The sequence below is a fragment of the Globicephala melas genome, chromosome 11 (assembly GCF_963455315.2).
Source record: "Globicephala melas chromosome 11, mGloMel1.2, whole genome shotgun sequence".
Lineage (NCBI taxonomy): Eukaryota > Metazoa > Chordata > Mammalia > Artiodactyla > Delphinidae > Globicephala > Globicephala melas.
Window position 1 is genome coordinate 100,767,906 of NC_083324.2, and position 16,299 is coordinate 100,784,204.

The window sequence follows — 16,299 nt, forward strand, 5'->3', positions numbered from 1 at the left end:
AAAACGTATGTCTCTACGGGGTCCCCCAGATTCAAAGTAAGGTTTATCTTTTTCTTGTAGCCCCATTTTACGTTGGACTGGCTCAAACCTACCTTCCAGGTTTGGTGAAATCTGCCCAGCTGATGACATGGGGATCAAAATGTAGTTTTTATCTGCAGAGAGCGATATTCTTTATTTGTAGAACACTGTTGATGATGATAACCCAGACACCAAAGTGAAGGCGAGCCAGCCACTCGCGGGTTTTATGTCATGGTTTGGGCTCTGGAATCACATGGCAGGTTCATTACTGACATCTCCCCGTAGCTAAAGCAGGGTCACCCCTGCACCGCCCCCAGTGTGTGCTTATAGGGGTCCAAGAGATGAGCATGTACGGCGCCGGCACAGAGGAGTGCTGTAAAGGCAAGGGGGTCTCCAGTCCACAGGTGTCCTGTTGCCCAGGGTCACCAGTCATGAACCCAGGCAGCTAGGATTGGCTGCTTGCGAATGAACAGGTATATTAGTTTCCTGTAACAAATTACTGCAAACTTCCTGGCTGAAAACCACCGAAGTGTATTATCTTACAATCCTGGAGCTCAGACAGTCAGAGCAGCCTCCTTCTGGGGGCTCCAGGGGACGAGAACCCGTTTCCTTGCCTTTTCTGGCTTTTAGAGGCTGCTTGATTTACTCACGTCACTCTGACCTTTCCTTCTGTCCTCACGTCTCCTTCTCTGCCTCTGACCCTCCCGCTTCTCTCTCATAAGGACTCCGTGACTGTGTCAAGCCCCCCAGACAGTGCAGGACCATCTCCCGCTCTCCAGATCCTTGACCACATCCGCAAAGCCCCTCTTGTCACGTAAGGTGACCCAGTCACAGGTTTGGGGGGTCAGGATGTGGACATCTTTGAGGGGCCCTTATTCTGCTGGCCACGCCCCGCGTCCACTGGCAGGGGTACTGATGGCCAGGCGACCACAGCAGAGCATGGCTCCAGACCTTTCCTGCTGGTCCTCAGGGTCACTGACGTGCCTGTGTGGCAGGCGAGTGCCGTCAGTTTCTGAAGAATGCTGGGTAGAGAGGACAACTCAGGAAACCTGTTTTCCCTGGCCCTGAGTCTCTCCTCCGCCCTGGCCATGGTCTTCCTGGGAACAAACGGAGACAAGTCTGCCCAGATGGCCCAGAGGTGTGTACCCACCACACAGGAAGAACCAGGTATGTTTTTTCCTGTGATTTCATAGGGCTGATCTTATCACACTTTCACACCAGCTCATGAAAGCCAGTGGGGCCTGCAGGTGGCAGGAGGGGCACCGTGGTGATGAAGAAAGGGCAGCCTTGGGTGGAAAACTGAGCTGTGGAGGACAGGGCATTTCCCAGTGTCACGGGAGAAATCAAGTCACAAGTTACTTTCTCTGGACCAGAACCTCAATGTATTATATAGCAAAATTGCATCTCTGATAAGGAAGGTAAGAGTACAATTCTGTTTCACAAAAAGGCCAAGGATTTCAACCTTGTTTTATTTTAAACTTTGGCTAAAAGGGTACTTAAAAGTGAAATGCAGCTGTCCAAGTGAACTTTTTGAAAACTGGGTCATTTTTTGTGTGTGATTGTGCAATAGTGAAAGAAGAACACAACACAAACGGGGCCTTACGTCTTCTGGAATTATTTGGGGCTACATCTCATTGCTCTGAAGGGTTACGTGACCTTATGGACAAAGGAGGTAGTGGGCCCTACTCTAGGGAAGTGGTCCTTAGCGTCTTCCTGTTTCAGGTTTCTTTGACGATCTGGTGAAAGTGTCCTGGGACATTGCCATCTGTACAACGTTAATATAGTTAATATATGATCGATATGATATATGTAATTAATATGGAATATAATTAATAATAACAATAATATGGGGAGTGTGCACTCCCCCCTGAAGTGCATCCGTGGATCCCAGTCGGGCTTCCTTCCGGCTCGCTGGAGCACGTAGTCTCTGGGCTGGTGTGGGATCAGGGAGGGTGGGATACAGGAACAACCTAAATTCTCGTTCTGACTTGACGCGTACTCACAGTCGGGTCTGGAGAACTTCTGTAAAATTGCTGGTGAAACATTTTCATTTTTATTCATGCTCTCTCCTGTATTCCCTGGGCCGTGGTAGATTCAATCCCAAAGGCTTGTTTTTTTCTCTCTCTCTCTCTCTCTGTCTCCTGCTATCAAGCTCTCCTGGCCTGAATAAGTCTGCTACACTGGGTCTCAGCTGGGGGCCACTCTCCCCCCTTGAAGGCAAGTGGCGATCTCCGGAGTCATTTTTGGTTGTCATAATTCAGGGAAGTGCAACTGGTATCTAGTGGGCGGATGCTAACCGGCCTGGTCTCGCAGAGGCAGCAGTGAGTGGCGGCGTGAAGCGAGACCTTGATTCCCTGCCCAGGAATTGAACCTGGGGAGCCTGGATGGAAACTAGGAATCCCAGCCACCAGACCCCCTGGCTCTTGCCCCAAGTGAAAAAGGCATTTCTCACGGAGGCAAAAACTGCAAAAACAGTACGGAGTTTATTATTAGAGACACAGCACAACAGGTGGGAGAGCACACAGAGAAACAGTTTGTTTAGTCAAGACAGAAGCAGGGCAGAGATGCACACGGGGAGAGGAAGGGTGTGGGCGTCCCCCCTAGCGACGAGGACCCCAGTAAAGAGGCGGTGAAGTCATTCATATAGGGCGGTCCTTCTGGGTCTCTGTTCACCTTTGGCCAATTACCTGGTTTCTTTTTCCACACCTGCCCTGCCCTGGGACCCTCCCCAGCATGTGCGCCCAACTTTTTTCCAAGATGGGATTTCAGCCCAGAGGCCTATGGGACGGCCTTAGCATCACCTATTCTGGGGTGGTGCCCCCTCCTTTTTGACCCCCAAGGAGCCTTTCTGCGCATGTGCAGTGTCTCCCTTGCCCCAAGGATGGGAATTATGTGACCTGTTGATCTATTACTCAAACAAGGGTTAGCCCCTCTCTGCTCCTGCCACGACTGCTATCTTCAGGCGTCCACAGGAGACAGAGCCTGGCTACTTACCCTGTTTCTGTTGTTACTTCCATTTTGGAGAGCACACAGGAGGCTGGCTGTAAATGTCTAGGCTGGAGCCCATCTGTCTCCTGTCTCAGGAAATGCAAACAGATGGCTAGTTGTGTCTGGCCTGAAGCCCACTTCTTCCTGCCCCATGAAATGTACACGGGAGGCCAGTGGCAAACGCCTAGCTTGGGGCCCATCTGTCTCCTTCCTCTGTCCTACAGTGCACAGGGCAGCCCCTTCAAGGAAGGGTCATCTGACCCCAAATATCAACAGTGCTGCTGTTGAGAAAGGCTGAGCTGGACAATTAAATCAACCCCCTTTTCCCGTAGGAACCCACCAAGTCTTCAGCACGGAGATCTGTTTGGAGGTTGCTCTTTGGGGGTTAGCGGGCGATGCTCAAAGCCGGTGGTGGTATTTTCTGTTAACAAAGGTGGAGACGGTCACCAAGGTCCCCATCATTTCTCAATGAAGTTAACAAACGCAACACGCAGCGTTTTCTTAGAACTGCTGACTGGCTCTGTGGAGCAAGTATGTGGAGTTGCTGTCGGGAAGTAGTGTTCACACATTCCTGGAAAGGAAAACAAAGGAAGAGAAGAGAATGAAGTAATACTCTACTGCCTTAAACATGTACTTAGAGACACACATCTGCAACTACAATTTTGAATTTTAATATTGTTTCTCAACTATGTCTTCTCTCTTTTTTTTTTTTTGTTTCTGTCTCCCTGGTATCAATCCCAATATGTCCATCCTCCTGCACCCAAACCTGCATCTCCCCCTTGACTCCCTGTCACCCACCGTGCTGTAGAAGGACCACCCTGGATCCCCCCCAATCTTACCTCAGTTGTTGGGCAGGTTCCCCGCCGAGATGTCTTAAATGTGCCCCCTTCTGAGCTGCACTGCTACTGCCTGGATTCAGAGTCTCACTGTACCTTCTCCACTACCATTTTAACTGCTTCTTAACTGGTCTCTCCAGGTCCAGTCTGGTCCTCTCCTGTGTCTCATAAATCCACACTCTGACAGAATAGTCTTTCTAAATAAAAATCTCTTCATGAAACTGAAGCTTTAAGTCTGCATAGCTTCTATGAAATTCCTTAGTCCGGAGAAACCCCTCCATAAGGCAATACTTGAAGTCACCACATTTTGGCCGTGGAATACACGGGGTGGTGCTGCTGTGAGATCAGCGAGCCGACGGGGGGCTCCCGGCCCTCTGACTGGTCAGCACTGCCAAGCATTCCTCTGCGGGACTCAGACACACCCTTCATCACGGCTCTTGGTACCATCCCGTGGAGGTCACCTGCTCTGGGCTTGATCTCACTGGGGTGATGCTGGGCCCTTTGGTTGGCTGGGTCTTCCTGGACAAGCGCTGGTGATTCCAGGAATCTCCTGGTTAACTGATGTTCATTTTTGAACACCAGCCTGATCTTTCTTTCAACGTTGGGGAATATTGGGACGCAGGGAGCCTCCTGCCACCTTCTTGGTCACATGGCTCCTCCTTCCCTCCACCTCCTGTTTCCTCTACGGAAGCTAAACGATTTGAAAGCACGAGATGCGCAGAGGACGGGAGCTGACCGCCACGCACTTTACATCGGAAACCAAGGAATCGCGGGGCGCTTCTCTCTCGGTTTCAGTGTGTTGGGTACCCTTCCTGATTTGGCCCAACTTACATGTCGAGGCTCCTTCCCTGCCCCTGTGCTCTCCCCAAGCCCCTCCCTGAGAGGCATCCCCCCGAAACCTCCAGGCCGTTCGCAGAGGAGCTTCCTTGCTCCCTGTGCTCTTCAGTTACCGGGAAGAGCTCTCTTTCCGACTGAAGAGCTACAGCGTTATTTGATGATCACATCCCCCCTGAGTCCTCTCAGTCATTTAACAAATACCTTTCGGACACTGTGGTTGATGCTGTGGACACAAAAACGAGTCAAGGAGAGTTAGGCTGTCCTCAGGCTGGTCATCTCGTGCGGAAGACAGAAGATTCTCCAGAAAGTCCCTCTGGAGTTAAGTGTCTGATGGGGATTTTCATGGGGGGTATTTGGGTGTGGCTGCCACCATCTGTTTTCTCATAACATCTAGAAAGTACCTCTGAGCGTGTGTCTCAACAGACTGTGAGCCACCTCAGGTCACAGGTCACGTCCTCAGCTGGGACCCAGCCAGCGCCCGGCACATGGGAGGGGCTGAGACTCCTCTGCTCACGGAGTTAACGAGTCTTCATTATGACAGGACGCAGCCCGACTTGGGGAAGCACTCCTGGAAGAAACATGTTAAGAGGGGCAAAGAGGTCTTCAACGTTACGGAAACCTTTGCAGAATAGGGCCAGAGTCAGTGTGTGTGCTTCGTAGGCTGCTGAGAAATCCTGCCTGAGTGCCTGCGGAGTTGTGATTTGCTAACAGTACCTGTAAAGGACACAGGAAAGGCTGCCAGTGCGACGTGTCAGCCTCACTGGACATTACAAGGGAAAGAGGGACTGACCTTGGCTGTGGTCTCCCGGCGGCTGCTGCTGTGACCCAGTTACCGAGGCCTGTTCGTGTGCGCTTGCCAGATTTTCAGGCCAGCAACACAATTGTTATCTCTCTTGGGCCTGTCAGATCATGAATCAGGTACTTTGAGAAACACGTAAACCTCCTCCCTTCTGGACAGTGCTGGAAAATTCCCGAAAAATGCTTCCTTTGGGGGGGCCTTGTTTTTCCCTTATCTGGCAGGATCCTTAACATTCAACCGGATAGGGAAATACTTTTCAGATACAATCGTACTTTCTTAAAATAATAAGACGGGGAAGATTTTGACGGGAAAAATAAATAGCATTTCAAAATCTCTCCACTGTTAATCTGTCGCTGAAAGGACTTCACATCCCCTATGTATCTTTTATTGGGAGGAGAGGGAGAAGAAACGAAAAGCGTTTTCATATTGAGAGTTCTGTTTTTTTGTCCTTGGTTAAATCCATCTTCTATCCCTGGGGATAGTATCTGTATGGGAGGGAAGGTTCCTCGGGTCTTGGCGCACAGAGGCTGCCCGCATCTGTGTTAGAGGAGAGAAAAGGCAGAGAGCTGAGAAGGAGAGAGGAAGCTTGCAGGAGGGGCTGCAGGCTCCAGGGCAAACTGGCTCTGCAAAACCGGAGCAGGTAGGGGTGTGGGCCGGGGAGGATGCCCGATTCATGTTTGCTGGTTCCGGGTGTAAATGAGCTCACCGCGGCTGACTTGAGGTTACCACATGTTTAACAGCTCGCCTGCAGGAGCCAGGTCCAGCTCATCGCTGCACAGGACGCTGCAGCGGGCCTGCAGATTTCCCTGACCCTCCTCCTGGGATCAGAGGCACTTCCCTTATGGGAGCACGGATGAGATCTGCTGTTTAGGAGAGGCTGGGACTAGAGCTAGTGTCCAAGCAGTTGTCACTGGGAGAAGCGCTCACCTGGACTCCAGGTGGCAGGAGACGCCCAGAAGGAAGGTCCTCTGGGAATGGCCTGGGAGGTCTGGGGGGCAGGGGAGGGGGGTGCCTCAAGGAGGGAACGGGGGAGAGCACAGTGGCAGGGAAGGAGCCTCGAAATGCAAGAAGAAGCCCCCTCTCTCCTTTCTTCCTTCCTCGTGGACGCGTAGAACAAGGCAGGGCTCAGACGGCTGGACGCTAACTCGCGGGCAGGCTGTTAGTTGGTGTGTGTGGGCAAACAGGGATGGCAGAAGCTGCACCCCGTCCTTCCTGTTCCGGGGATCCCCGAGGCCCTTCTCTTCCTCAGTCAGAGACCTTCGTCTGTCCTCTATCAGACCATCCTCTGACTCACAGGAATGCGTGTGACACGAATATAAATACAGCAATTGGCTATGAGAACACTTGAAATCAAAAAACATTTACAATGAGTTTAGGGCAAATCGTTCTTTTTAAAATCTCTGCTTGTCTCGGGTGTTTCCTAGCTGTTTTACTCCTGTGTCCATAGGGCAGGGAAAACTCCAGAATTGGGGCAGAGTCTTGGTGTATTTATACAAAGCAAAAGAAGTCTGTGGATTTTCTTGAACCAGAACTCAGTGCCTAAGCGCTCTGGGGCACGGGCATGAGGAGTGGGGTGAGGGTCATACGTGCGTGTGTAGGCTCACCTAAAGTTCAAGTTTTCCTTCCCAGATTAAAGCTGGAGGAGAGCTGTGCCTTGGAGTCTTTCCTCTGCAGTTCAAGAATGACTGGTGTGTTTGAGAAGGCCAAGGCCGACTTTCCTGGAATGTTCACTAGGGAGCGTCACCCAAGGTTGAGCACAGCGCTCAGTGGAGGCCAGCGAGGGAGGCAGGGCTCAGCACCTGGTGCTCGGCTTCCCTCCCTCCATCAGGTGCCGCGAAACCAGCAGCATTTCGCTCTGCGGCAGGTTCTCTTCTCCAGACAGAGGTACCCTTGCTATCCACACACCTTCCCCTCTGCCGACCTTGCCTTAATTGAAATCAGGGATCCAATGAGTGCAGCAATTGAAATGGCCAAAAAAGTGTGTGCTCAGTGCTTTCTGAACGTTCGTGCTGAGCATCCCGCAGCTGCTGGGAGCAGCCGAGGCGTCAGAGGTGTGACAGGTGTGGCTGAAAAGGTTGTGTCTGTCTTGCAGCATCTGGGGCACCCCTGAGTGGTCCTGTCCTCCCCACATACCCTGGGAAGGCTCCCTTCCCAGGCTGTGCCCGCCGTTTTGGGGCGTCCTTGGAGCGCCTCAGTGGTCCGTAGGAGCTTATGACAAATGCAGGGTCTGGGCCTCACCCTCAATCTAATACACTTTGATGAGACGCCAGGTGAATCACAGGCACATCGAAGTCTGGCAAGCGCTGTCAGGAAGGAAGCAGCATTGTCTTCCCCTTGGTTGAGGCCCTGAGCCTCTCCGGGCGTTAGCTGCTTGGAAAAACTCTTTCCCCTGCGCCTCGCATTGAGGCCGGCTTCAGACTGTCCTTGGAATTTGTGAAATGTCCGCACCTATACTTTATGGGCTGTTCCTCAAATTTGCGAAGTGTTCTCAGCAGGGAACAGCTACGGCTTCATATTGTCTGAAAGGCAGTGGCTGCCTTTACAGTGCTGGGGGGACGGGTCCCCCACTGGGAGGCATGGGAGGGGGGCTGGGCTGGAACCGGCCCCTGCTTTAGCAGGATGGGGAAGAACGGATGAGTAATGCTGTTTCATTTCCTTTCATAATCTGACATTTCTCCCCAGTTCCTTCCCTATGCTGCTCACCAGCCCCCCCAAAACACACACACTCCCAGCAGTTCTGATTTGCCCCATCTTCTTCACAGCTCGGCTTCTCCTTTCTGTAGAGACACGGAGCCAAGTAAGTAAGCAGAGGATGAGCTGCTTAATCTTATTTACATGTGATGTATTTATTGTCTTTCATGTCCTGTAGGACTTTTAAAATATATAACACTTTATGCCACTTTTAAATGAATCATTGGGAATTCATGTCATGCTGGGTCCTGTAATCACAGGTTTTCTAGCTCAACTTTTTGTCCAAGACCTTATGGAGATGGAGAAAGGGAAAGGCGGGAACTAGAACCACGTGATTAGAACATAAGCAATGATCTTAAAGCATTGTTAATGTGTGATAACTGACATACATTCAAAACACTGAAACCCTGAAGTTTGTAACCCCTTCATATTCTGGAATGATGCTGGAATCAGAAGACAGGAGTGATACCTAAAAGGATAATATGCAAAGCGATATTTTAGCCTTGTGCATGATTTTATGTTTTCAATGTACTACATACGTATAGAACTGTTCAAGTTGTTATTTCCAATATTTATATTAGAAAAATTATATAGACACTTGATAATTTTCACCAGCTTTTAAAATAACACTTGTACTTACTGTATTGTAATAAATTTCACTTTTAACAGAAAAAAAGAAAGAAAGAAAGATATCATCCTGTCAACATGCTTCTGGTGGCTGGGGCCTCTGGCCGCCGGCCTGGGGTGAGGCTGACACAGGAGGCATGGGAGGAGTGTGGGCCCTGATGACCCTGAACCACTGAGACCCGCTGGAAGCCTGCCCCCCTCGGAGGCCCCGGCCGAGCCCCTCTGACTCCGTATCTGTTCTGCCACTCGGCTTACAAGCCAGCACCACAGCCCAAGCCCGGCGGTGGGCAAGGGCTCGGACCCCAGGGACGCTGGCCTCTGTAAGTGGGCTCGGGTCCGCTGATGAGCGGCGGGCCCTGGAGGACAGGAGTCCTCCGTCCTGGCTGAATCGGCCCCGCTACAAAGAGCCCCAGGCCCTCCGCACCTACAGCAGAAGCGCGCCTCTGCACCTGTGTCCGCTTCATGCAAGTGTAAGAACCCAGGGATCCGGGTCCTCTTCGCCCCTCTGCACGCGCCCCTGGTGTCCCTTCTCACTGGACACAGAGCCACCGGCAGCCGCGCTTTCCCTTTCAGAACCTCGCCTGCCTCTGCCGCCGTCCCTGTCCCCGCCCCCGTCCCAGCGGTCGGGGTCCCGGCGGAACCGTGCGTCCCGGCGGTGCGGGGCTGGACGGGGCTGGGCGGGGCGCGGGGCGGGCGGGGCGGGGCGCGGGGCGGGGCGGGGCGGGCGGGGCACGGCCGCCCGCGGCGCCAGTTCCCGGCCGCGCCCCGCCCCGCCCGCGGAGCCGGGAAGTCCTGGGCGGTGGGCGGTACTGGGCGCTGCAGCGGCGGGGTCTGCGCCTCGGGCGGTTGGGGTCCCGCGGAGCAGAGGAGGCAGGTGGGCCCGCGCGCGCGTGGGGGCCCCTCCCGCAGAGCGGGCGGGGCGGCCTGTTTACCGGAGCGCTGGCTGTGCGGCTCGGGCCGGGGCGCGCGTCCGGGGCGCAGGGTCTGGGAGAGTCGCGCAGGGTGGGGACTCAGACGCCGCCTGAGGCCGTGATGCTTGCGTGGAGAGGGAAGGGTGAGCGCCCTTAACCGGAGTCGGGCAAACAGTGCTTTCGGAGGCTCACACGTGGCTTGGAGGGGCTGCAGGGGTTCCAGAGGCCGGGGCAGGAGGCTGGGTCGTTTAGGGCAAGTGCTCTTTGAGCTGATCCCAGGGGCCGTGGGCGGGTTAAGAGCTGCGTGGAGGGCCAGGACGACGCCTTCCTCTGCGCAGAGTGTATGTGGGGAGAGGTGGGGGACCCGTTCTGTCCTGAGGCTCTCAACCGGCGGCGCGGAGGCAGCAGGCAAGGCTTGGTGGTGACGCGTGTGATGGATGAAGGGGGCCTGAGGCCATTGGTTGGGTGAGAGAGGGTCTCATTTCCAAGGTGGGCCGGAGAAGTGTGGGCTGGGGGACGATGGCCGTGCCTCGTTCAGTTTCAGATGTGCCCCCAGTTTCAGACGACCTGCCCACCAGCGCGAACACCGCCGACCTCCCTGCTTCACAGACACAGCCTCCCCGTTCTCGCTGGCTGTACCCCGTCACCCCGACTGTCCTTTCCTGGACCCCCCCTTCCTCCTCGCCTTTCCACTCCGATGTCTCCCAGGCACTCGTTTCCCCTGTCATGCTCAGCCTACTCTGGAGGCTTTGGGTGGGAGGAATGAGGGAAGCTTCCAAATCCGTGTTTCTGAGTCAAAAACAAAAAAAAACAGAACAAAACAATGCACACTGTCTCGGCCCCATTTCCAGTGACCAAGAGTCACCGGAGGTCTGGAGAACAGGAAGGGCAGGCGCTCTGAGCTGGGTTATGGGTTATGGGATAATGCTTGGCCAGAGGGAGCCGAGGGCCGTCCCCAGACTGAGCAGCCACTGTAGGTGAAAGTTGTTTGCCTCACAGCCCATTTTATACCCGTTTCCAGGCTGTCTGGATACAATTCGGCATCTCATACATTTTTCAAGTATCAGCTGGCACATGGGGAGACCATGGCCTGAGTCACAACTGAAAATCTCACGAGGAGTCTTCACGTCTGCAAGAAGAGACGTGGTGGGCTTCCATGGTGGCGCAGTGGTTGAGAGCCCGTCTGCCGATGCGGGGGACGCGGGTTCGTGCCCCAGTCCGGGAAGATCCCACATGCTGCGGAGCGGCTGGGCCCGTGAACCATGGCCGCTGAGCCCGCGCGTCCGGAGCCTGTGCTCCGCGGTGGGAGAGGCCACAACAGCGAGAGGCCCGCGTACCGCAAAAGAATAGACGTGGTGTGTGGGGACCAGGTAGAGTACCTACCAGTTTTTCATCTGGGGTTTCCTCCCCTTCCTCCTCCCTGACCCTGTCCTCCTCTTCAGATGGGAAAGGATTGGACTTCACTGCTCCCAGCAGCCGTGTGTGCGCGTGCGTGCGTGTGTGTGCGTGTGTGTGTGTGCGCGCGCGCGCGTGCGCTAGTGCACCTGTGAGTGATTTCTGTTGATTTTCCCAAGGCTCTCGAGCTGGCTTGACCTGCTGCCAGCACCACACTTTGCTAATTACCTTAATATTGGACTTATTTTTTGGATGGAGAGCAACAATAAGTGGATCTTCCTCCATAAAATATTTTTGAGCTTTAAAATGAAAAAAAAGTACAATTCTAAAATTGCCATGTGTTAGGTCAACAGCATTCAGGGTTTATTGAGGTGGCCTCCTTCCTCTTCGCTCTCTGGCTCCAGACCCAGCATCTTTTCTGGAGGCTTCCAGAAGTTCATCAATGCACTCACGCTGTCCATGGCTGGTGATTTCCCCTTCGAGCCATTCGTTGTGGCTGCCTGTGCCGAGTCGTGGAATGTTTGCCCTGGACGTAGCTTTGGGGCATTTGACCACATGAGATGACGTAGTCTCTCCAGCCCATCCCTCATTTCCTGTTTGTCTTGTTCTCCCACCTGGAGCAGAGTTTTCCTTGAGTGACCGGGAAGTGGTTCACATCACTGACTTTGCAGATGTCCCGATGTCACCACCGGCGTGTGTGATTTCTCTGTATACCAAGCCAAACTCAGCAAATTTGAAAAAAGAATGTTTGGTTCTAGACTAATCATCAAGGATGTTCCAATAAGCCCTATCATGGTTGATTCATCATGCTTTGTATTCTCTACTTTTCCCTGAAGGTAAAATTCCAGAGTTGTCGGGTAACTCAGTTGATGCACAGACCAGGCTGGTCCTCCACGTGTTCAGCGTCCTGGGAGCTCTCAGAAGCCATCACTTAGGAATTTTCATGGAGCGTGATCGATTATTAATTTGTAGCCCCCCTCCCCTCCCTGGAGCCTGGGGGATGGGACTGAAAGTTCAAGCATCTCATCATGGTTGGACCTTTCTGGAGAGCAGCCCCACCCTGCAGCCATCCGGGAGCCACCAGGATTGGCCTCCTTAGAACAAGAGATGCTCCTGTCACCCAGGAAGTGCCAAGGGATTTAGGAGCTCTGTGTCGGGATCTGGGGGATGGGCAGAGACCAGTACATATTTCTTATTATATCACAGCATTTATTGTATATATGGCCAAATTGGCGAACTCTTAGTCATTTAAGAGTTTTCAATACATTCTCTTGGGTTTTCTGCTCTGTGGTTATGCAAGAGGCAAATGACCTTAAGAGGGAGCACATCCTTCTCATACACTCCTGGTTCCTGTTTTTAGAATTTGTTTTTTGTTTTGTTTTGTCTTGGTCTTTTTTGCACTATCCAGGAATTCTGAGACAGAGTGTGCAATCACCATAAGAATCCTTGTGCTGCCCTTTGTTATAATTTAGAGCTTGGTAATTCCCAGTGCCCATCAGACTATGAAGAAGTGTGGTATAAATTCGGCTTTTTGGAGGGAAGTTAACAAGACTTTTTGGAAGTCTTTCAATTTCAGATGAATGTTCCAGCACTCTCACTTTTAGATTATCTGTTGTACAGAAGCATTTGCACACATGCTCAGATATGTTCCAGGTTCTTTTCTTCAGCATTATTTAAAAAATTCAGATCTACAGGGGTTTTAAGTTATTATTTTTAATTGTGGTAAAAACACACATAATATAAAATTTATTATCTTAATCATTTCTAAGTATACAGTTAACATTATTTTTTAATAGCAAAAAAGGAAAGAAAAAGAAAGGAAGAAAGAAGGGGAGGGGGAAGGAGGAAGGGTAGGAGAGGAAAGGAATACAATGAAATGGAATTAATCCAATTTTAATTTTTTTCTCCATAGGAGAAGAATGTAATTCATTTATATGATGGAATATGATGCAGGAAATTAAAAAAAAATGTGATTGGTCTATATGTCACCGAGACAAGCTTGCTCAGCTCGCCGCACAACAGCAAGATGAGGTGTTGAAGCAAGGAATAAGACCTTATTCGGAAAGCTGGCAGACTGAGAAGACAGCAGATGAGTGTCTCCGTCTTATGTGGTCTGGATGCCAGTTCCTTTTATAGCACAGAGAGGGGGAGGAGATGAGGAAGTAAAGTAAAAAGGCCATACGTTTTGCAAATATCTCCTGGAATGGCCAGCCTCGGGGAGGGGATGTGTTAATTTCTTCTTTCTTGCAGCCATTCACAAGTGGACAGGGGCCGGATGTTTCGCTGAACAAAGGCACTTTGGTTTAACATTCAGGCAGAGGGGCAGGATTCCCAGAGGCAGGGGAAGAGTAGCTCCCCGCTCGCCACAGGTGCCGTCCGCAGTTTCACTGTACTGGGCGTACGTACTTAAACATGCATGGCTTAATCTTTGAGACAAGCCTATGCTACAGGCAGGATCGACCAAGTAGAGAGAAAAAGATAAATGTTTCAATTCTGCTTATGAAGGTATAATTTACCAAATTCCTCTAAGTTATAATTAGTTTAAGGGGAAGGTTCTCCTTACACTTGGAAAACAGATTGAAACCAGTCATTTTTCAGATAGAAACTATAAAAATTATAACCATATTCACCAGTTTACTCAGTCCTATGTAACTAATCCTTTTTTAAAAACAGCTTTAAGAAGCCATCAGTTTTCCCATTAGAATTCTTCAATTTCTTACCCAGTTCAGCATTATTGTCTGAAAGCCAGAAACTTATATTTACCCAAAGGTCCCTTCTATAAAACGTCTTGAAGAGGAAACATTTTTGCAAAGGCGTCAGAGTGAAACCATAACTGTCTATAATGACGAAAGACTTAAGAAGCACGTTTAAATCTGGTTACAATGCAACTGACAAAGTAACTTGGTTACTGCTGTGACATGCAACACTTTTCAGACAATAGCTAGAATTATGACTGATAACATTTTACCAGGACATATCAGATTTTAGGAAGTCCATATAATCCCTAGACTACCTCTCCATTTGCCATACAATATAACCTAAGAAGATTTATGACTTATTTGACAACACTTCCCATGTAATTCAACATACCAAGTGAACCTAATTAGTTCATATCTCTCTTTGGGGTGTTTCAGGGGTCCTTTGAACCACTTTGTTTTAATATTCAGGCAGAGGAGCAGGGTTCCCCGAGGCAGGCCATTACGTATAGACAGTATCCTTTTGGTGAACAAAAGCAACGGGAAGCAAAGGTTAAAGTAAAAGAAACAGATCCAACATGTAGTCAGAGTCGGCTCTTCCCTGTATGTGTATGCAGTTCCTGAAAAAGATCATGAAAACAAATTAAGTGAAAAATGTATTTTGCGGGCTTCCCTGGTGGCGCAGTGGTTGAGAGTCCGCCTGCCGATGCAGGGGACACAGGTTCGTGCCCCGGTCCGGGAAGATCCCACATGCCGCAGAGTGGCTAGGCCCGTGAGCCATGACCACTGAGCCTGCACATCCGGAGCCTATGCTCCACAACGGGAGAGGCCACAACAGTGAGAGGCCCACATACGGCAAAAAAAAAAAAAAAAAAAAATGTATTTTGCAGTACAATGTGTATAGTATGATGTCATTTTTGTGAACAAAACCCTGTATGTGTACATGTGAATTTATATATGTGAATCCATAAGAAAAAGTTTAAGGGGCTACATCTTTACTGCACAGTGGTTATCTCTGGGATAGATTGGAGTAGGGGGTATAGGAGGAAAACTTACATTGTTTTACTCTCTATATGTCCATTTATTTAAATTTTTAACTAAGAAAATATAATTCTGGGGACTTCCCTGGTGGCGCAGTGGTTGCGAATCTGCCTGCCAATGCAGGGCACGAGCCCTGGTCTGGGAAGATCCCACATGCTGCAGAGCAACTAAGCCCGTACGCCACAATTACTGAGCCTGCGCTATAGAGCCCACGAGCCACAACTACTGAGCCCACGTGCCACAACTAGTGAAGCCCTTGCACCTAGAGCCCACGCTCCACAACAAGAGAAGCTACCTCAATGAGAAGCCCACGCACCGCAACGAAGAGTAGCTCCCACTCACCACAACTAGAGAGCCCGTGCGCAGCAACAAAGACCCAACGCAGCCAAAATAAATAAATTTTAAAAATTAAATTAAAATTTAAAAAACGAAAATATAATTCTGTAATCTGCACATAATTTAAACAAGATCTCCAGAATACAACCATTTGTGTAATACTGAGTGACAAGGTACTGAAATTGAAATAAAAGCTACATAAATGGTTTTAAAAATATCCTTTTATCCTTGGTTTTTATAAGAGTTTTTAACAAGAATGCCAGTCAAACATTGACCTTTCTCTTTTCATGAGTAAGGTTTATTTCCATTTTTTCCTTATTTTTCAGAGCCGTTTCTCATTCCCTGGTCTGTGAACTGACTTCATATCCTTCACCCATATATTCCCTAGGGTTACGTGCATGAGTAGGGGCATTTTATATGTGAACGAAATTCACCTTTTGTCTAGGAAATGAGTTTTCAGTATGTCCCTAGTTTGTCTTTTATTTTACATGGTGTTTTCACCATGTTAAAAATTTTTAAAGTTCATACGTTGTTAAATGTATCAGTCTCTTAGTTTCCAGGTTTTGTGAATGCTTAGAAAGTCTCCTTTCCTCCAATATTTTAATGATTTGTTTTCAAGTTAAAACTTTGATCCATCTGGGAATTAATGTGGATAAAGTGTGAGGTCGGTACCCACCTTTCCCTGCAGACTGCAGCCTGGCCACAAGAGGCGTCCATAGAGCACCTGTGTACACGGTCTCTTTGCACTGCCCGCTCGAGCTGCACAAATGGTCGCCACCGCCCTCCTTGTTCCTAGATTCAAGAGGCTCCTGATTCCTGGGCAACATTCGCTACTGTTGGTGACTTCCTCCTCCCAGGGCTCCCGATCGTCCTTGCACCTTCCTACCACATCCTGCTTGGTCTCACGTCAGGCGCCATCCTCTGTCCAGCCTTCCAGTGCTCCTGCTGCTCACAGGGCTGGCCTGGCCCTCTCCCAGCCGCCCCATTCCGAGCTGACGTGCTTCACGTCTCTGGTCTACCTGCCCGCCCAGAGCTGACGCGTTGAGCTCAGGTCTTTCTCCTGAGCTCCCACATCTCCAGGTGCCCACTTCCTCCTGCATTTGGACACCCTGACAAGCGCTTCT

The 16,299-nt window shown here is 50.5% G+C and overlaps 2 long non-coding RNA genes across 3 annotated transcripts; both read left to right on the forward strand.

Moving 5' to 3' along the window:
* Positions 1-1,994: 1,994 nt before the first annotated feature.
* LOC138842902 (uncharacterized) lies at positions 1,995-3,718 on the forward strand. Its single transcript, XR_011377866.1, has 2 exons — positions 1,995-2,235; positions 3,339-3,718. It is a non-coding gene; the product is annotated as an uncharacterized lncRNA (long non-coding RNA).
* Positions 3,719-9,530: 5,812 nt separating this feature from the next.
* LOC115866012 (uncharacterized) lies at positions 9,531-15,498 on the forward strand. 2 transcript variants are annotated; one of them, XR_009565853.2, is made up of 3 exons: positions 9,531-9,670; positions 10,729-11,077; positions 11,726-15,498. It is a non-coding gene; the product is annotated as an uncharacterized lncRNA (long non-coding RNA). The 2 variants fall into 2 exon arrangements; XR_011377850.1 differs by having other exon boundaries at positions 11,939-15,496.
* Positions 15,499-16,299: the final 801 nt, after the last annotated feature.